We start from the raw sequence: 23,381 nt of genomic DNA on the forward strand, positions 1-23,381 counted from the left end.
ATTAATCATAGTTTAATATTTTATCTCTTTATTTCCATTTTTTGTTATATTATTTTAGTACTTATTATAGTTTATCTTAGAAAGGTTCATTGGAAACGAAACGGAAACTCAGTAAGCAATGCGGCCCCTTTCATCCCCTTATCCTGTGATATAAAAATGAGGAGACAATAAAGTTCATAAACAGAATATATCACATAACCCTATGTACACAATAAAATAATGTGTATATATATATGTTGGTTAGTTTTAATCTCATTTAAACATTGGATCAAAATACAAACATCCTCCTTTAATGTTTAATCTAGACATGCGAGGCTATAATAATTTAAAATATCGTTTTAATGCAAGAGATAAATATTGATTAAAGATGTCTATTATTATACCATCTGAGTCAGAAGTGCCATCTGCCGTTATTACTAAATGTTCTATTCATATTGCATTGCTGTAGGCGTATCCTGTCTGTACAATGCATTAATGATGTAAATATGTAAATGTATCTTTGCCATAAATCAAAATGTATTTACTCAAGTTGATTTTTAATAATTAAAATAATTCTTAATCGTGCAAAAAATAGCAATATGTTTTTAAATTAAAGTAATTAAGTTGTTAAGAATGTTTCAAAAAGAAGTATTATACATGTTACATGTTTTAGAAAAGACGCAATTTTATTTTCATATTTATAAATATATACCTAGATTAGTAGTCACCCAGTTAATACCTAGTTTGTAATTTGTTGTTGTTGTATATTTTTTTAATAACAACGCATATGAACGTATATGCCTACCATTTTTTTGGATCTTGTTTGAAGTAGTGCTGTTGGCCCTACTGGCCCTTACAGCGTCACCGAACGTTGGGGCGAGTGTTAAAACTCTGCCTTAAGGTGAACCCTTTTGGGCTCGAGAGTAACGTTCGTCCAGAGGGTGTCTCCTATGAGATAGCACCTCGGCTCCGAACGTAGTCGGTGGGGATGCCTACCACAGACATATGTTCATATATACCTTCCATTAGAAACCCGTCGGCTTTTCTATATGAGTAAAAAACTTGAATAGTTTATCGTATTTATAAGTTTTGGTTTTCTATAAGGTAAGCAAAATGTTATAAAAATAATAATAAAATACGTTTTAATTAAGGTACCTAAGTGTGTTATCTATAGTACATTGACTATAAGCTATTAAGATATAACTGCATTGAATATCATAATATATTTGTTAAATAAAAAGTTATATTTAATAACTTTTTATTTACAACATACAAGTAAAAATATATATCGAATATAATTCAAATTTTAAATACATTTCGAAATCGTAATAAGCGGTACTTATCTATGACTATCGACTGCAGTGGCGAAACTTTTAATAAGCTTGTAAATTCAATCTAAAGCAGCCGTCTTGCCTTCTGTAATTGTTACTATATAATTACAGACAAATATAAATTTATCTGTAGTTTTCACAGATCAACCTCCTACGCATCTATTCCGTCTGACATAGTATTAGCGTTTTAATCTGTGCTTTATTGATGTTAAAAAAAATAAGATATATTAATTTTATTACATTTTATTACATTTTATGACGATTGTAGTTGAGACTGAGGGATTATTTACTCTTTGGCTGTGCTTGACAAATGATTTATAAAAAATAATTATTATTTTTATTTTTGATGTTGGGAGTTTATTACGCAATCAATATACACCCTTAAGTAGAACTATGATAGGTATTCACAAATACATTTTAAACACATGTAGTTCCGTTCTATGGAAGGAGCGAGTGATTACCATTTGAATTAACATTTTAGTCACGTACTACCGGTGACCATCGCGTGTAATCTGTTCAGCCTTAACTTAGATTAGAGAATATAAAATCAATATATGTATATACTACGATATTCCAATAAACTCAAAAAATATTTCAATTCTTCTGCGTGATGTGTATAAATACAATAGCTACATAGTATCTGAATACAGAAAAAAATATGTTTTAAACGCTTTTAGATGCAGTCATTACTTTTAAATTTATTTGTAAATTATAAAAAAAATACTTTATTTAAAAATGTATTTAAACAAAATTAAAGGTTTAAATGAAAAATCGTGCTTTCAATTAACAAATTGAATTGATTTGATATTAATTAAACATTTCAATTAACTGAAAGGCTTCAATGTCAAGATTTATTACGTGTATATTATTAAATAAAATAATTATGATTAAAATAGTAACGTAGATATGTAATAAATATATGGAACTTCCTATCAATTTGTTTTGTAATTCTCTGGTAGTTGGTTGCAATGACTGAGTCTGATTGTAACCTTGACCGTGTTTATTAGCAATAAATCAAACTAATTGTATCTTTGACATTTGAATGCACTGCATACCGTCTGTACGCAGCTTAAATATGTTACGTGTTTCCTTAATTGACATTTTATCAGACATATTTTTATGTAATATGAATACTTACAGACTTATTTTTAAATGAGTTTAGAGTAATTTAATTACATAAAAAATGTAATTTCTTCTATGAAGATAATCTCGGTAGCAGCCTGGAGTCTTGAAATTGACAGTTTTTACAACCTCGTGTCCTTCGTCTGAACCCTTTCCGGTTGTGACGGCTTGTCGTCCTATCGAATTATTAGGAAATAGAGTGAGTACTTGTTTTTCGGTCCATACTTGTAATTCCGCAGCTGTTAGCTGGTCTCTCTTAAAAATTACTGGAGTAACAACAATCGGTAAGGAGAACATCACCAATAAATAATTATATAAGAATTTTTATATTAATTGAACAATAGTTCTGATCAATAATTATGAATTAGTGATATAACAAAACAAATCAGTTTATTTAATATAGAAGCATTACACTTACTTCTTGATTGTCAAATTAAACAATACTACCGGTTTGGAAAAGAAAATACTCTGATCTGAGAAAAACCGGCGAAAGAAACACGATGGTATGTTTTTCTTTTGTTAATATTTTTATATTTATATATAAATTTGATGAGTAATCATACCAAGTACAAGTGTTATTTAATATTAATTATTCTTCAAATTGCCTTTCCTAAGTGGATTTCCTTGCGCGTTTCCGCCGTTTAATCGTTTCGAAATATCGAAAACATTTAAGGAAACCTCAATAAGTACGGGTATTAATACGTATTAATTATTATTAATGTGCGTATCTATTAGGGTTATTTAATTAATAGACCGTAAAATCGTTGAACATAATAATTGTTTTGCACGACAATTGCTACATACCTAATATCGCAACTTTAAATTAACGAAGAATATGAATAATGTTGGAAATAATTCAAGGTAATAAAATATATAAATCAATACATAACATTATTTATTTGTGATTAACTACAGGCACAAGGGACATAACATCTTAGTTCCCAAGGTTGGTGTCGCATCCGCGATGTAAGGATTGGTTAATATTTCTTACAGCGCCACTGTCTATGGGCGATGATGGCCACTTACTATCAGATTTTCCCTTTGCTCATCCGTTTACATATATCATAAATTAGGTACAAAAGAGATGACTAATTAGAATAAAAACACTTTGATTTTCTCTCCTTAAGGTTATTGGTTTTTGTAGAAAACTGTATTTAAAATATTTGAATTATTTATAAAGTTATACAAATTGTATAGTATTTATAGGCATCGCCCTACATACCGCCATATATGTAAATCTCCAGGGAGAGGCTATTGACATTGAGCATAATGTAACCGTCCGTCCCATGACACTGTAAATAGATCACTACTATGGTACTCAAATGCAGACTATGTATGTTATTTATACTTTTATTAGTATATTAAATAATGTGTATACGAATTACACATAAGTATTTATAGGCATTTATATTTGGTAGTTTCTTCAACCATGTGATGAGGATACTTTTTTTTACTAGATAATAAAAACATCGATGCAAAACTTGTGAGAAAGAACTTAATATAAATATGTTTATCCCTTATAAAGATTCCAGCGTATCCAAAAAGGAAAAATAATAATATACACAGATAATATATAAGTAACAGATCAGACACGAACAATAAAAAATACAATGTGTGGAGAACATAAAGCTACTTCGTTTTTTAAAAGAAGTCTTTTATCTATGTTGGTAATCTTTAAGGGAGATAACTTGCGTGTTGTCAACGTTTGCGTTTTGTCACGTAATGAGACCGAACTGTTGTCACGTTGCAAACTAGCGAGACATCACAGCTTTCTCGCTTATAAAATTCCTGTCCGTTCTTATCGACACCTTTTGTTACGTTTCGCGTTGATCTATTTATTATTAACTAAATTATTACTTAAATTTTTAACTGTCGCATATTTATTAAGTAATTGATTTGATAATTTCTCCGACTGAATTGCCTTTCTTATATAAGCATTGGTATAATATGAAATAATTATAAATTATATTTTATTGTGGAAGTTTCTGTTGTATATTTAATAATTCTTAAAACCATTTATTTCGTAACAAATTGTACCAACGCAAAACAAAAAGAGTTATATAATACTTTACTTAAGAATATAATTACAGAAATTATTTAAAGCGCAGAGCAATGTGTATGTCTATTAGACAAATAATCCGTACGAAAAGTACACTTCTTCCATTGTTTTCTTATTGTCTAGTTAATCTCGTACAACGTACTCCTCCAATTTTAACACAATAAAAACGTACATAACCAGTAGCATCGTGAAAAGATAAACGGCCTTGGTATTGTACGTTAATCGTACTTCGCATCTTTATAGATGTTTCACACGGCAATGATATAGTTCGTTCACATGTGGTGTTTTGATGCTTATTATATTTAATGGGATCAATTATTAATTGTAATTGTGGTTAACTTTAATAAATGCAGACAGGAAATAATGCAAGCCAGGGCTAGTGGGACGATGGCCTAAAGCTGCGTCACAACTAAATTAAAATAGCATTTTTAATTTCATTGAAATGTCAATAAAAATTAACAATGTTGCTACTAGTCAATAATAAGTACAGGGCGCCATTTCTTCTATTAAATTGTCACTCCATCGTCGTCGAGTCGATGCGTAATCGTTGTTGTTCTGTCGTTTTCGTATTCTACAAACTTAACGATCCAGTTAGTTAGAACGCGTGCATCTTAACCAATGATTTCGGGTTCAAACCCAGGCAGGCACCACTGAATTTTCATGTGCTTAATTTGTGTTTATAATTCATCTCGTGCTCGGCGGTGAAGGAAAACATCGTGAGGAAACCTGCATGTTTCTAATTTCAACGAAATTCTGCCACATGTGTATTCCACCAACCCGCATTGGAGCAGCGTGGTGGAATATGCTCCATACCTTCTCCTCAACGGGAGAGGAGGCCTTAGCCCAGCAGTGGGAAATATACAGGCTGATTATGATTATGTAACGATCCAGTTGCGGTTCGGTCAAAAATGTCTTGGAATATAATTGGGTTCATTATTCAATTTGGGTTCCATATTCATATCATAAAAGATATAAATAAATAGAATTGGTCTTCATTTACAATTAAGCTGAGGTTTATTTTTGTGAGGAATAGTCGCAGTTGGATCGCAATAGAATCGGGAACGTATCATTATATGAACGTATCTGTTATAACTTAGCAGAATTGTCCCATGTATAAGCCACAATTTGTGACTTTATTAATGATTGATAATGTCGCCAATATGAAAGAATCACTATTTATATAAGGTATATAAATAAAAACATATTCATTTCGAAAATATAAAAAATATATATAAATAATTCTTATAAATATCTATTTTTTTGACATTAAAGCATTTCCATTCTATTATACAATTAAAAAAAACAATATTTGGAAATATGTTCTGTATATGTTTGTATTACTTTTGTATAATTAATTTCCAAGTAAGACTTTCCAACTTGAACATGGAATGAGCAAGAGTGCTAAAATATTTAAATACACAGCTTATTACTAAGCATTGCACGCCGAAGGCGAAAAGTATTTCTTCATGACTTTTAAAGCAGTTTCGTTCTACCAATTATTATGCATGGGCATTTTCAAAACAGAATGACCTTTATTTATTTGCGGATAAAGATCAAATTAATTTTATAATAGGTAGATTTGAGGACTTCATTGAGAAATTGGTTTGAGTGTATTCTATCAAACGAATATATTCATAACCTTTAGCGATATGGAGGTACAGTTTATGAGAAAAAATACAGATTAAAATTTGTAACGTTATTTTATTTTATATGTAGTTTTTATATACTTTTAGTTCCAATTATAAATTCGCATCGAAATGGTTTTGTATTGAACATCGATTTTAATTAAACTTCGTTATGAAACGGTCGTATCAATCGTATATAATTATTACGATGAAAGTTATCACAGCACCGTTATGATATTAGATTTGATTCGCTACATCAATATCAAAATAGTATGAAAAAACAGTTATAATATAACAAGTCAGCATTTCAATACTCCAGCGAAAGCAAGCTTTTGATAAAATAAAATAGCTGAAATATCTAATGTGTTGCTACCAATGACATCCAATCGTACATTCACCCTTATTACGTGGTCCGTAGACGTCGAAAACGATCACGAAGTTTTCGAAAGGCTATATCGACGATTTTTAGAGATCAGTAAAGGTTATTTATGGGAGATTCGTGAACCTCCAATCTGTGAAATGCTGGCCAAAGTCGAATTGACCGCTGAGGTGATTTGTCATTGGCAGCCGATAACGAAATATGCGATTAATGAGCGTTCTGTATTTAGTTATATTTGTAAATTTTATTAAAAAGTTGTCGAAATTGACTTCTTCATCGAACTATTCAACACTGATGACACTAAACAAAATAATATTTTTATTATTTTATATTCATACATAGTACTCTTTCTCTTTATTTAATTAATTAATAATATTTAATTAAACATTTTATACAGTTACTGTGTGAATACTTTATACGTAACTTCTTAAAAGAATATTTAATTCTCATTCATTTGCATTTTGCATTATTAATTTGGTATTTGATTTGGGCCATACTAAACGATTACTTAATTGCCGTAATAAATAATTACAGTTATAAATCAGACTGATTTTAATCATGGTTTTTGATCATAGATATACGGAACTCAATTTTGAACGTTATTGTTTCATCAAGTACTGAATGTTTTAATAATTATTACGCAACTTAAAATCAAATAATATAAACAGGGAAGTGGAGAGATGCTCCTTATGCAACATACAATAACGTACGATAATATACAAGTTTTTATGTAATTGCCTTTGTGATAAAAAGACGCTTGTGTAATCTTACATCCTATGCAAAAACTAAACAGTCCAGTATTGAAATACTATCTAAATACAAATATTATGCACTGTCTTAACTCGTTCTCGAAGTTGTTTTTTTTTATTATTTCAATATTTTATTTAACTTCACATATTTTAGAATGTATGGTTCAAATATTTGACCAGAGTTTTAAGCAAGTTCCACGCACAGGTTAAGAAGAAATTTAGCACTTACTGTGTGTTGTCAGAGCCGGATTTAGACATCTGAAGACCCTGAGGCAACATAATAAAGGAGGCCCGTATTTATCTTTCAAATCAATTGAACTTTTTTTTTAGTCGGATATTGTAATAATTTATAGTTTTAGTTACTAAAGGCTTTTTAATAGTTTAGCTATTTACATTCTAGAAGCAAATAGTTTAACCGTGATACATACATTTTTTAGCTACAAATTAACAAATAAATGTTACAAAACATTTTAAAATATATAAAATATGATTGAATTTCAAAACACTATTATTCACAATCAGTGCGTGCATATAATCTACATATCATTATGAGTTACAACAATAGCAAAATGAATATAACACTTTGGTGATTTAATTGATGATGTAAAATAAGCGTGATCATTTCAGATTGTTATATTTTAATGAATAGTATAGACTAATAAAATAATAGGGCGCTCAAAGAACATTAAAATATTCTTGCTATAAGTGACTACAGAAACAAACCTTTTTGTGTCACATTGATTTTTGAAAACCATTTATAGTTGTTAACAATACGATTTAACATTTGTAAATAAACTTTTCTTTGATCGGATGCAAATTAAGCCGTAAGTTTTGTAACAAGTTTCACGCAAGAGATACTTAATTAATACAGCTTAACATTCGACGTGCATCCTCTGTGCATTGCGAAATTCAAGTTGGAAAACTACGAGAATCTTTCGTATAATATTATAACCTCTTAATTTAGGTTATTAAAGTTATCCTTTTTCATAAGCCTTAGGAGAGATACGTATATAAGTAAAAAAATAGATTAGTTTAATTTGAAATGTTAAAACACGGATTTTTCCAACGTGTAACAGTGGCCGATGTAGATAGAACGCTTCATTAAACCTAAAAGGAAAAAATGTTGTCATAGGTTAGATCATCCTTCTATATTTATGGTTTGCGTTTTGTAGCTTTAATCTTAATATTGATTTATATACTAGGTGTTCTGCGAGATTTAACATGCATTAAACGTTACGGTTCTGCTCTAAACTGCGAAGAGAATCATAGCCTGATGTTGTGCCTGTAGGCTAACCCTTCTCAATAAATGGGCTAATGAACGCAATATTTTTTTTTCGTTATACCATGAAATAAACAAAGATTTTCAGCATTAAAGTTGCGTTCTTTATATTTAAACCTTTGCCAAATTTTTGTAGGAATAAATTTGTCCAAGCATTATTTCTAGTTATGTATTCAAAACATTTTTTTATTTCTTTAACTTACCTTACCTTACCAAAATTAAATTTTATTTATTTATTTATTTAACTAACTAACTAACATGATATTACTATACATAGTATACGTAATGGAACTATTATGGAAGTCTTGTTTTTACTGGCCGAAGTAGTTGTACGTAGATGACATCACGGTGGTCTAGTTGATCATCAGCTAATGAACTATAACGGCAACTGTTTTGACATACTTTGCGTTAATTGAGTATTTATTTTAAATCTCATATATTACAACTAGCTGTCATCCATCCGTTTCTCTCAGCATAAGTATATATTTTTTATTTTGTAATTATATTCTTTATGTACTGTATTGTAGGTAACCTCGGCATGCTTTGCAAAGAATTTTTAATATATTAGAAAGAACCACAACTTACTATCTATGATTATACACATACTTAAAAAATACACTAATAAAAATACGTTACTATTACTGAAGTATTCACTACCGTTTTTTTATATGTATGTAAGATTAAAAAAAAACTCATTTTTGTATACTCTATGCACAATCGAGTCGAAAACTATGACAAATATTAAAATTCGTGAAACCATTACACCCAAACATCAAAATATAAAGTATTGCCATTTTAATATTACTAAGTCAGACCCATATATTGCCAATATTAAGACGTAATTCAATTATTATAGTGCTAAATAGATCTGAGTCAGTGTAAAATTGACTGTGTGTGAATGTAAATTTTCGTTTATCGTCAATAGTGTTACATACATACAATACTACATGAATTAGGATATCATTCGATTTTTGTATTATTATATGTAAAAAACAATATAGTTCATCATAGTACTTTCTCCGTGATAATATGTTTTTTCTTATGAGTCGAGCTAATCGTTGCTTTTCTTGTGTATTATGTAATAATTAATTTAAAAAATCCTTTAAACGTCACAGATCGCAATGATCTTATTCAAGTTTTTTTTATCGATAAATTATAATTTGAAATATATTTAATTTCCTCACGTTTGTCGACTATCAGATATTGGATATCCATTCCGTGATAACAAACGCTCACTCAGTGCATTCGTTCCGCATAACTTAATTGGAAACCGTTCTCCATGCGTATCTAGAAAACTAAACAAACTTGTAACAATATTTTAATGGTTAACTTCCATACAAGAGAAAGTTTTATTAGACATATATTTTAATTCATTAAGAATCTTGTTATAATGTAGTCTAAGAGGTTTACAGGAAGGGATCCCTTATTGTCATGACTTTGCCTTTATACCATAAACAAAACAAGTATACCTGCATTTTGATACGTTAGTTGTTTTATACTATTGATTTTGAGTTAAGAGCTTGATATATTGAAGAAATGAAAACAATTTTCTAGCAAAACTGGGAAAATACTAATGAAAGAAAGACTTTTGTGTATTTATCTATTTAATACTTTATTTTTAACACAAAAATAAAAGACCTATTACGTTTCAAAGATAAAGAATCATTCGTCTAATCTGATATAAATTGTTTTTGATTTTTAAGCATGTCACGCTTCATTCGTTCATTGTCAAAATACAAACTCTATTATACAAAGAGAATACGATGTTCTTAATAAAATAAAAAATAAACAAGTCAGGTTTTATAAATAAAAGATCAGATAATCACACATAATAATTCACTACGATACATAATCTATTACAGTTACATTTACAGTTTCTCCAACATTTATTACGTCAAGGCTCATTACTTGTAATATTAATACAAAAACTACACACGAAATAATAAAAGGAATTATAAATGAATATCAAAGTTTAATTTAAATTACCTTTACATAAAAGTATTTTGCCATAAGTTATAAGAATTAAGGTATTGAATATTATTATATTAATAAAAATACTTACTACTATTAAAAAAAGTTATTATATCGTCTAATAATAAAAACAGATCTAAGATGTTAAGTCCCTTGTGCCTGTAGTTGCACTGGCTCACTCACCCTTCAAACTGGAACACAATAATACTAAGTATTTCTGTTTGGCAGTATTTGTATGCAAAAAGTCCTACCACCAACTTCTCATTATTTCGGTGTATTACCAAAATAATAAATTTATTATTTTTGTTCTTTTACTTTGAAGTTTTACTTCAGTTTAATAATTTCGACCTTCTCTAACTCACGTATTGTGGCGACCTGTAGGATTCTAACTCGCATTGCTAAATTTTATTTGTCACGTAACATCCACCCATTTTATAAGGAACATTACAATGTCTATTGTTATTACTTCCTGTTCGAACTAAATTGTTTCAATTTATTTGGCGTTGCTTTTAAAATAAAATCTTAAATATAAATGTATTAAGTTCTGTTAATATATTCTTTATACACAATACTTATATCTAAAGAAATGGTTTCGTTTGTTTGAAAGCGTTGAACTCGAGAATTAAGTACTTGCCGGATTTAAGATTTTTTGATTAATTGAGGAACATTATAAACTATAAACTATAAAAAACTACAACACACTATACAACTTACAGGGCGAAGGTCATTTACATTATAACATACATATATATGTATATGTATACACATGTTTGTATATTTAGAGTACCTTAATAATTTAATATTCAGTGGTATAAGATTAATTTTGAAATAAAAACAATTATATTAAACGTATAGAATGATTATAATGAAATAAGTATAGTAAAATAATATTTACTTCAATGAATAACTTGCTATTTTTAAATAAAAAAAAATGTTACATAAAGAAGTGAAAGTGTAAAAAAATCATTATATATTTGATGCGCATGTATAAAACGTTTTTAAATATATTCGTTGATATAATTATTATCTAAGTTTATGTTTATAGTGTTATGCAGTTCCTATTTGATGTGTGAGTTACGTTATCCATCTCAATTGAAATATTCTTTCAATATTATTTCAGTTACGCCGTCTGCCACGATATTTTATTCGCGAATATTATGAACATAGATATTTTTTTGATCAATTAAGGATATGATATTACTCTAGGCAGCTTTAACATCGACTGGAACACATTTTCGTGGTCTTTTACAAGAGCAAAAGCTCTGGATTTTAGTCCATTCTAAGCTCTCTTTTTACCGTCTTAACTATCATTCTAATACTCAGATTTTTAAATATACTCTGATAATAATGATAAATTAATAAACAGAATTTCAGAAATAAAATTTAACACCAGAATAAAATATATTTTTATATATCATATATAGTTTTCCTAATCCATATTACACTTCTCATATACTCTATTAAAATATGTAAATATAATAGGTATTCAGAACTATAATTCGTATTATAGTAGCTTAAACTAAATCCAACAATTATTTATGTATTTGAGTCATCGTTATTTACCCTATTGAAGCTTTTATGAGTTTCTTATAAAACATTTGTGAGATAGATTTGTTTTAAGTAGCTGTTATATATAGGTATTATAAACAATCTGTTATGTCTTCTTTGCATGTTCGAAGCACATCTAGGCCGATCGCCGGCGAGAAATCGTTTTTGTAAACAGATTTAATGCCTATGCAAATCTCTTGTTGGAATGCGGGTGAAAATACTTCTTATATCTAACGCGATAGATCGAATAATTTTTTTTCAATTACTCATTCAGAGTCAGAACTTAATGTAAAATTAAATATTATGTCATTAGTATAATCTTGTCACCGATCAAACTTTTTTTATATGAATAATATTGCAATTGTATTTATTGTATTCTTTCAAGATTAAATTTACATATATTGAGATAAATTTAAGTAATAAAATAGAACCTATATTGTTTTCGGTGACATATCTATAATTCGATCAAGGAGTATGAAAAAGTAGAAAATAAAAGATTTGTTACAGTTTAATTTATTCTATTTCGATAAAATTAAAAACAAATTTTTGTTCGAGATTTCGTTGTCATTTCCAGACTGTAATACAGTTGGCATAAAATTTGTTACAGCTACAATTTATATTCTATATTTCAAACGTAGTTTTTGGTTAGTTACGTTTGAGTTTCGAAAAAAGTCAACAAACAGTCGGTAGTTGTGAAAATATACACCGAATGGGTATGAAATAAAAACAAATCCGAGGCAGTATTGCAGATTTACGGACAGCATGATAACTAGCACTGAAATAAGAGAAAAACTCTATGTTTTCAATATCCGCGTTCAATGCTGTTGCTTTGAATATAAAATAGGGAAAAAAATGTTTTTATACTAAATATTTTGTTTATGTAAAACCTCGGCATTTTATTTCGGTGGAATATAAAAACAGAAGTGGTATGAAATAGGTCAACTTTATGTAGAGTACAGTAAACCATGCGCTTTCTTGTGTATGTTGTGGGTTACTAATTAGAACATAACTCAATTTATCACAATTTAAAACGTAATTAAATAATTGCATAATATTTGGTTTAATTTTTCTTTGTAACAACAACTGACTGTGATTTACATATATGTAACACTATAAATATTTTTGTATATTTTTATATAAAATAGTATTGTAGAATTAATGAAATCTAATCCAGATTTGGTCCGTCAAATATATCTAGTTTTAAAGTTGATCTAAGTGTGCGGTTTATTTTAAAAATATTTTATAAGTTGATATAATTATTACATTTAGTGTATTTGTGAGCAACCAGAACATACGATGCCGAAACCATTAAGTCAAATTTCATGCCATTTTTTTTAAATACTTGCACAGATACACAATAATATATGCATATTTCTCTATAAAGTCCATATGTAAAGTAACACCTGCTTCGAAGGGATTGAATTTAAATGGGCGGTAAAATATTCATATGTTAATTTTGCACCTTTTAAAAGACCCATGAGAGTTACAAGATTGTCAAAATTTACGATATCGTTACACAGTGATCGCGTTTACAAATTGTTTATAGAGAAAATCTTTACAAATTGTACATAACACATTCCGATTAATAAGACTATTGTAGAATTTCAACAACTGAAATAAAATTTGCTTAAAACCTTATAAATAATAAAAACACCATTTAATTTAAAGCTCTTAATACACAATAAATAAAATATTTTTTCTTTAAGACATGTGTTATTATAAATTAATTTAAATTATAGTGTAATAACTTGGGCATTGTGATAACAATACAATTAAGCCATTAATATTCCATTACTAATCATCTTAATATAGTACGTACTTAATCAACAATTTGACCGGCGTCCAAAGTTGTGTCTAATCCAAACGTGTGCACACTGATTTATGTTATTTCATTAAAGTTATAACACTGGCCACTTTTTGATAAAACAATACAGTTTATAATATATTATTGTGCGTTTTTGTTGTTCGAAATTTAAACTGACACCACCGTGAAAGAAAACGCGCGCGCCTACTTGGTAAGGCGTCTTAACGACTAAAACACTACTTTCAAACTGACGGCAAAGGCGACTTCTGGGGCCAACGGAGCAATGTACATCGACTACCTTGCCAGGAATGTCGTGCTGCAACCTCAGCTATATTTTTCTCGGCGTGAAAACTGGTTTCGATTACAGACTACAAAAAGATTAAAAAATTGTTTCTCTTATTTCATATGCCGATTCCAAATGATACTTAAAACGTATTTCGGACGCATGATTAATTATTACCAAAAACATTATTCAGTAAGTCGTTTCGATATTAAATAAAATATTAAATAACTAAGAAATAATTGTAAAATAACAAACTATTTTTTTAACTATTATCTAACATATTTATGTATACATAATAAAATATATAGATATAACTTTATTCCATTTCATTTTAAGTCGACGACCAGGAACTAGGAACTGATTTTTCTGTTAATCTTAGAGGCTGGATAGAAAAGTTGTTTAAAGTAGAAAGTGGGTACCAATGCTTTTTATCTTGTGATCTCAAATATTAATATAGTTTTTATTTTTCTTAATATAATAAGAATATAATGCTTTACCGACAAACAGCAATACATAGGATTGTCGTGTTCCGGTTTGAAGGGTGAGTTAGCCAGTGTAACTACAGACACATGGACCTTAACATCTACTACCTACCAATGTTGGTGGTGATTAAGCGATGGGCAGTCCAAGCTCATTTGCCCAACCTATGTTATAAAACATAAAATACAAACGACTTATAATATAGCTATGGTTAATACAAAATACCTATATAGTTATGAATAATTTTTAATATTAATATTTCAAATAATGTATTTACATGTACCAACATGATTTTAGTTGAATTACGAGTAATAAAAATTAATATTGTAACTTTTCATCGCATGAGAAAGTTGAGTTTTCTCTACAATGTGTATTTATTGATCATAGCATTAAATTGGTTTCCATTGAAAGTAATATATTTTTATAAATAGTGCTTACATTAATTTTTCGATGTCATAGCAATCGAACTAATTTTATAAGAATGATGAAGAAAAATGTCTATTAGAATTATAAAAATAAAGTATATCTGAAGCGAATAATCACAATTTAATAATATCAATAGTAATATATAAAGATGTACCTCAATATTGTTTTTTTCAATATTGTTGTTGTTTGTTTCACTCACACATAAAACAAGAAAATGGGGCATTTTCTATTAGGCGTACAAAATTAAGCTCAAATAGCCATAGAAAGCAAGTGTTTATATCGTGTTAGTTGAGTTATTCCTTCAAATCAGTCACGCTTAGGAAGTGAAACAGCACTACGTGTCAATGACCGCGATGTCAGTGACGATATCCACTAATGAAAAGATTTGCATTGAGCCGTTTAAGGAAACACTTTTGTATAAGAAATGCTTAATTTTGTTTACATGGCTGCAATATGCTAATGAAAATGAAACATGATGGTAATTCACTGCAGTGTCTTAAAAGAAATATGAAGAATTTTATATTGATGTAAAAATGTTAGAAGTTATCGTTTTTTGATGAAGTATAAAACTGATTGAGAGTTCAGAAATCTGAACAATAAACGGAAAACAAGAACAGAAATACATTATGGACATAGCAATGGTTTGTTTTGTATTATTTTTAAATAATCAGTACATAGTAGTATACATAGTTTCAGTAAACATAATGACAAATTTCGATGTTTAGGGATTAATTACTGGATAGATTATTTTGTTTACATTGTAGTGTATGTAAAAGTTAAAGCGCTTTAGTAGAATTTCTAACATGGTCATTAATTTGATTCATGATTGACTTTTTTAATATGTCGGATTACAATTACAGATAGTTTACGTCGTGAAATATCGAGAGTAATGTCTATCATCTGTCAATTTAATGACTACATTCCGCAAGCAACGTATTGCATTATTTATTAAGATTACTAACGCAATTATTGGCTGTTTTAGGTAGGCATAACTTTTTTTAAAAATTTTGAATTTATATTTTACAAATGATTTACATACATACTGATTTACAAATATTAAGCATAAGGTTTTTAAAATGATTGTTAAATTTTCACCCGGTATCATACGAATTTTTCGAGGTAAATAAATGTTTCTTTTTTTTAAATATCACTTTAATTAATAACCGCCCATTAAATTTGAATTTTGTACGTGTAACCTAAAAATAATTTGCCTCACTGCACGCTGTGGCGAATAACCTATCCGATATAACAAAGAGGGATTTTTAATATGTGATGTAAGGATATGATTCCAAAATTTCAAATGTCGAGCACGATTTTAATAGTTAGTGTTATGACGTTGTAATCCACTAATCATTATATAATCATAATAATGCAAGTCGAATGATTTTATTGCGGGTTTAACTAACTCATCTTAGATTCTCGCTAACATTAATATATAATTTAAAAAAATCACTAGTCAATAAATGTAATTTAAAATTAGAAATGTATTTTTTTTCAAGGATTATATATATAAGCTTACCGCATTATTACGTATATATCAAATCATAAACAAGAAGTAAAAAGGTATATGATTTACAAAAGAATTATTAACATTAAGGCCTATATACAAGTAAAAAATAAAAACAGTTACTGTATAAACATGGCCGCGTTTGATTAATTCTAAATCTATATATTTTATAGTAGATCAGAAGGTTATGTAAGTGTAGATTCTATGCCGAATAACTGTTATAATAATTACGTAGGTGTGTAGTGAATAAATAGTTAGGCAAGACTTATAACCACACATAATAATACATTCATAAACATCACCTAATTCTATGAGTTAATAATTTAATAAGTGCTTTTGCGTTTTTCATTGTTTAACAACTATTATAATCACCATTTATTACATTTATATTTATAACTTTTTAACAATTAGACCTCTTTTGTGTCTTGCAAGATTGTAATAGTGTAATAGAAATATTGTTATTGTTACGAAATTAATAAAATAATCGCTACGGCCGCGGCATTGAAACAACTCCACGCTCAGTTTAAAACTTTATCACAATTTAACATACATGACCACAATGCCCAACATTATATTACTTCATAATTACTTAGACTAGAAATACGCAAGTCAGGTTGTTTATACTCAGGGTCACGATTAATTGCTATCGGAATGAATTTAATAATTAGACAGTGAGAACTTTTTCGACATAATAAACGATAAATTATTAAACGGTATAATTTTTAATAGAGACTTACGTTCTATGTTAATCTGTTGAAGGATATAAAATTGATGTATATATATGAAGTTAAGGCATTACGTCCGACGTGCCTATAAATACATTGATTCACTCACCATTCAAACTGGAGCACACTGCACAATAATTCTAAGTATCGCTGATTGGCAGTAAATTATCTGATAAGTTAGTGCTACCTAACCCAACGGGCTTGCAAACCGAGTTTAGTTTTAATTACAGGAACACAACAATGTTTATTATTGATGTGTAATGTTAAAATAACCGCTAAATGGGTGGTACCGCTAACCACTTACTAATTACACTTTATCAGCTTCTACATTTGAAATAAATAAATAAATGTAATCATGACCTGTTTTTATGAATACTAAGCATAAATATACAGATAAAAGAGAAATTATTAAACACGATAAAAATTGTGAACGTGGGTTGAACAACCTTGGCATAGTTATATATAGCTTCACCTTGCTCAAAACTTAATAAATATTAAAAATTATAATTAGTTCCTTTCCTAATACGATAAAAAATGAAGAGGTATTTTAATTAGCATAATAATTATTAACTAATTTAACACCTATTAACTTTGTGCGTTAAAACCAAAATTAAGTATTAGAAAAGATTATATTATTATTATTCTAATTAATTATACGAAAAGTACAACCATCTGCATGATATTAAATAGTGCCACCTATAGATTACATTGCAAGAAGTTAAGTAAAAAGTACCAGTAAATAAATCTTTGCTAAGCTAAAGCCTCCGCTCCCTAGAGACATTCGACACTCTCCTTCAAAGTGAGTTGTTTTGACAGTTCTTTGACTGGCTAGCTGTGGATTTATAAAGCCACATGAAAATTGATGAATTGCAATCTTCGGTTAAGACTCATCTCATCTAACTACTGAGCCATTTCAGCTCCGAGAAGTATAAATCGCTCCTAACTCCTAGCTGTCAATGCGCCGCCGCCGACCATTAAATATAATATCTATGTCCCTTTTCCTTGTAATTACGCTAGCTCATGTCTTCAAACCGAAATCAGAATGTAATGTTTTAATGTTTAGCGGTAGGCAAACTGGTGAGTGGAACTTGTGATTGCAAAAAACTCTACCACTGGATTTTCATCTTAGCTTGTGGTGGAAATAAAAATAAATGACCTTTGGAATATAAATATGTAAACAATACCAAAATAGCGGTACTCCAACACGGTTGCCGTTATATCAGCGCTTCGGCACCATGCAAATAGCGCGGATAACAGCCGGGCGATAATGTGGCGAATGAAGCACAAACCACGACCATTTGATCAATTCATAGGTGATTGCGGGTTGAGTTTACGATAAAAAAATGTTGTACGGAAAATTCTTTAAATATTTTTACCATTAAGTATAATTTCAAAAAGCATTAATTCAAATTCATCGTGTGACAATTATGTACACAAAACAGTTATTAAATTAATTCTATACGTAGTCTTCTGATTTTTTTCTAAATCATTTCGTCCTTGATACTACGCTAAATAATTTAATTAATGGTAATAACAAGATGTCAGAAATGTAAATCGGTCACCAGCTAGAACTTTCTAGCCTTCACCGCCGTCACCTCCGCCATAAAACATTGATACTGAATATCATTATTGAAAGTCTTATAACCATACCTTAGCATACATAGGAAAGAAGGAAGGTTTGGAATACAAAGTACTGCTGTTTGGCGGTAAAATAACTACTAAATACATGGTGCCCAGACAGGCTTTAACAAAACCCTACCATGATAAAACACAATAGTAGTGAGAATGGCAAGGCACTTAAATTAAAATGAAGCGAGGCATTTTATTGTATTTTCTGAACGAAAAATGAACTTCAAACTGAAAGCATCTATGTGATCGATATTGTTTTATTAGAAGAGGAAGTTTGCAGAAGTTCAATGTCTAAAAGTTATGTGACGAATTCCAATTCCCAAAAGTTACACATATCTCTATTATATGTCTATATTCGATATCGTATTTAATAATCATGCGAGTATGAATATTGAGATTTTCATATATTCTGTTTATTTAGAGAAGATATCGGATTGATAAAACTTTTATTAAATACGCAACGTACATAACGTTAATAAATATTCTTAGAAAATCTTAATATATAATATTAATAATTCTAAGGAATTTGGAAATTAATTGTGCTTTAATATATTTTAGGAATTTTCTTAAAATAATAAAAAAATATGTAATACTCAAAAAATGATCCGCATTTGCGAATAACACGAATATCATTCAATGTCTAAAATCTATATCATACATACATAAGAACTGAAATGAATTCATACGAACCTATAAGCCATTGAAAGTAATTATTACCAGTATAATATATACATAGTTAAATATAAACATGATACAATATATATTTTGCTTAAACCGCATATTAGCTGTATTTCGTCTATGGTACAATTTAGACTTTGGACCACACCAATGTTCTGCAGTGAAGTAGAGTGTATGTGCGGCTTTCTATACTAAATCAGTCTTGCTTGTTTTTAAAGGAATACACGTTGTATAATACTAGATACACTTTATTAATGCTATAAGGTAAGTTTAAATGAGCTGTTTTAAAATGCTATGTAAAGTAAAATTAGTCTACCTACACTTTTAATGATATAAGGTTAATTTAAATGTGTTGTTGTTTTAAAATGCGATGTAAAGTAAAGTAAAGTAACAGCCTGGAAACGTCCCACTGCTGGGCTTAAGGCTATGCTATCCCTTTTGATATATATGAAGAAAATGAATATATTTTATTGTTAACGTCATAAGGTAGCCTATACTTCTTACTATTTATTAAAATTAATACACATTCGACTTTGACAACTGTATTTACTTATAGTAATAAATAAGCTGGTATAGTATTTTACTAAAAACATATTGATATATTTTTGATTTAAACTTAATTTATTCAATTAAAAGTGTATTGTTATTTTAACTTTAAAAGACGGTTTCAATGTGTTTTGATGTCGTGGTTCATACTATCTAACGAATTATTAGTCAGAGCTCTATGTTCATAAGTTTGACACGCCAAATGTTGCTTCACAAAACGTATTTCGGTGTAGCACTAGTTGTTAATGAAGCAAGTGTATCTAATTTGGAAGCCGTATAGGGCGGGTTTGCGTAACTTTAATAGTTAAACAGTTTTATTACCACAAGCCAAGGCAATAAGTTTATATGCGTAACTAATTTCATGTTTGGAAAGTAGAACGATAATTTTTATCTATGTTATGCTTTTTTGATGTATTCCGATTCCTAAAGCTCGTGCATACATTTATGCACAATAAGACCTTAATTTTAAAAATTAAAAAGCCACAGTACAAACCTACACCGCGTGGAATCTCGACAAGATTTCGTATTCAATCATTTAGGAATAAATATTTTAATTTAAAACACCAATACTAATTAGTTAAGTGACGAAATAGCTCATGATTTAGGGTTGTCGGCTGTTATTGTTAATAGCAATTAAATTTACGTTACGTTTCAAAAGCACCTTTTCAAAACTATTATGACCAATTACTAGAAATTATTATAGCACTTTGATTGAATTAAATATTTTCTTTGGTTTCTTAAGTAATTTTAAACAAAATTTAGAAATTTTAGTTGGTCAATGTTATGTATAGTCACACCTAAACTATCTTGTTTTGCGTTACATTGGTACATTGGTATATACTATAATTAATAAATATTATGTACTTGAGATTATAGTTTAAGTTTAATGTTTGCATTATAGAGTCAGTTAATTTTTATTTTCTAACATTAATTTTATTTTCAGCGGTAAATATCCGTAATTGTTTTTATAATAAATACAGGTACGCCTTGTTTAAATAAGACAGCAGGTCTGATTAGAGATGCAATCAATATTAATTAAAATTATTTTTTTAAATCAATAAGAATCGGCGAAGATGATACACATATTTATTCTACACTGGCAGATGGATCTTTTTAAAAAATAAGTATGTGTTAATCTTTCTTGAACAATTTAATTAAACCGATCACTTGTGACAGCCATTATGTAGTTTGATAAGTTTTTGAACATGTGTAATATCGATCGTTATTGGCTAAAATGACGATGGCGGTCAGCCAGTTCAAACAACTTCTATCCGTTTGATTTAATCAAAACGTTATTTTTTATTTCTTTGACATCGACCTTTCGTTTCAGAATAAATTATTAACTTTGAAAAGCGAAATGTTATTACAAATTCGTATTAGCTGATAATTTGAAAGTATTTAAATAATAGGATGTTTTTCTCAAATCGAATCAAAATTAAATTTGCATTAATTACGTATCCGTAAACCAAATATTTCTTTGTTATCGTTTCCAGCTATAAATATATTGTTTTTGCAGCTATGTACGGCAAATGAGATCAAATGGAGCTTAAAATAATAGCTTATTATCTGATATCAATTTATCCATCCATTATTCTATCAGTAAATATTTTGTATTGGTGCGTTTATCAATAATTTGTATTAGTGTTATGATTTTGAGAGGGTGAACTTAAGGGTGTGTGTCTACTTACGGACAAATTTGCATATCATATAAAATCCAATAGTTGGATGTATTAACGGTACGTATTATATTTCTTACAATGCCAAAGTTACTCATCATCAAATCTTGTATTCAGTCTTAGCAAAATAAAATAAAAATGCAACTTTAATGATTCTAAGACGATCAAGAATGGTATTCACTTTTAGTTCTATATTTATAATTAACAATTCTCTAGACTTGGAGCAATATCAATTAATTTTACCATGCCATAACAATGAATGATTGCCAATAACTGTCATTACTCATTCGTATTTTTTTTTTTTTTTTGTAATACAACCGTCTGATAAGTGCTAAATGACTAAATTTTATTATCATCCTATGTATTGATGTAAAATTAAAAAGTTATCATCATAATATTTAAAGAAATTAACTACAAAAAATGTACAAGAATGAATTCAAATATTATTTTCCACGAGAATAAACTTCGTGATTCAAAGTGCTATTGTTAATAATGTCACTATCTTCTTTTCATGCGTAGTTTTAAAACAGGATAACCAGTTCTTTAGTCAAATTACCCTTAGGACTGTATACAACAAAATCGGGACGAATACATGTTACTAAGATCATATTATACACTCTTGGAAGTAAATAGTTCGCGGTTAAGGAAAGTAACAACAATGTGGAAACCTGCATCTTTGGGAAGAAATTTGAGACTGGTATGAGACATTTATAACCCAGTAACCCACAGTTATTGTGGTTTGTTAGTAGAGAGTCTTTGGATTCTTTATTTGAATATTATAATGTTATAAAACTGTACATAATATGTCTTTTGAAAATAAGCATTGCAGCGGCCATCTTGAATAAATTAAACTATTTATTTTCTAGATTGTATTGTTAACAGCACCATTTTTATATGCAAAATTTCAAACCTATCGGTTGGGTAGATTTGATTTAAAATTTAATAGCTATATTTGATCACCGAATAATATTTTGGTACTAACATTTGAAGTGAAACAAATGCTTATAATAATTCACTCAATTCATAACGTACTCATTTGTTACGTTTATTTAATTAAAAAGTTAAAAGGGTAATTAATTTGCTAATACCATGTATATATTCCAAAAAATAATCGTTTCTAGAAGCTATACGAACGGATGCTTTATACTGTTTAATTAGTTTTATTAACTTCCTAGTACGAAGTTATTACAGAGGGACGAATTTTTCAAAGTTCAAGTATGACTCTACGTTAAAAGTAGCATCGATGGTTATGGTTTTTAGGAGAATGTCTGTGTTTGTTTATAAAAATATATATTTAACTGCTACATCGAATGTATAGCGGATTTAGCTGCAAATTTCGAGAACCTGTCTTTATGTCCCGAAGATAGTAAATTATTTTTTCTGCCTAGTTATTCTCAAACTAGACAACTAGTAGTCTTACACACCTGTGACTGAGAAGTTTATAAACCATAGACCAACATTCTGATCAACATTTTCAGGCAACAAATAATTGAAAAATGCATTAAAAATAAAATTAGCTTTCCACTAAGATCCTCCACGGACTAGGTCAGAACTTCCTGGCTCCACAATTAGCTAGACTTGTTTA

At 28.8% G+C, this 23,381-nt stretch overlaps 1 protein-coding gene across 1 annotated transcript in view; it reads right to left on the reverse strand.

Moving 5' to 3' along the window:
- The window catches only part of LOC113399101 (uncharacterized protein), a 54,105-nt gene extending 39,959 nt beyond the window's left edge, over window positions 1-14,146 (reverse strand). The window contains exon 1 of the mRNA XM_026638137.2: window positions 13,862-14,146. The gene's annotated coding sequence lies outside the window, so the exon portion shown is untranslated. The remainder of the gene's footprint in view (window positions 1-13,861) is intronic.
- Window positions 14,147-23,381: the final 9,235 nt, after the last annotated feature.

This window comes from Vanessa tameamea, chromosome 15, assembly GCF_037043105.1.
Source record: "Vanessa tameamea isolate UH-Manoa-2023 chromosome 15, ilVanTame1 primary haplotype, whole genome shotgun sequence".
Taxonomy (NCBI): Eukaryota; Metazoa; Arthropoda; class Insecta; order Lepidoptera; family Nymphalidae; genus Vanessa; species Vanessa tameamea.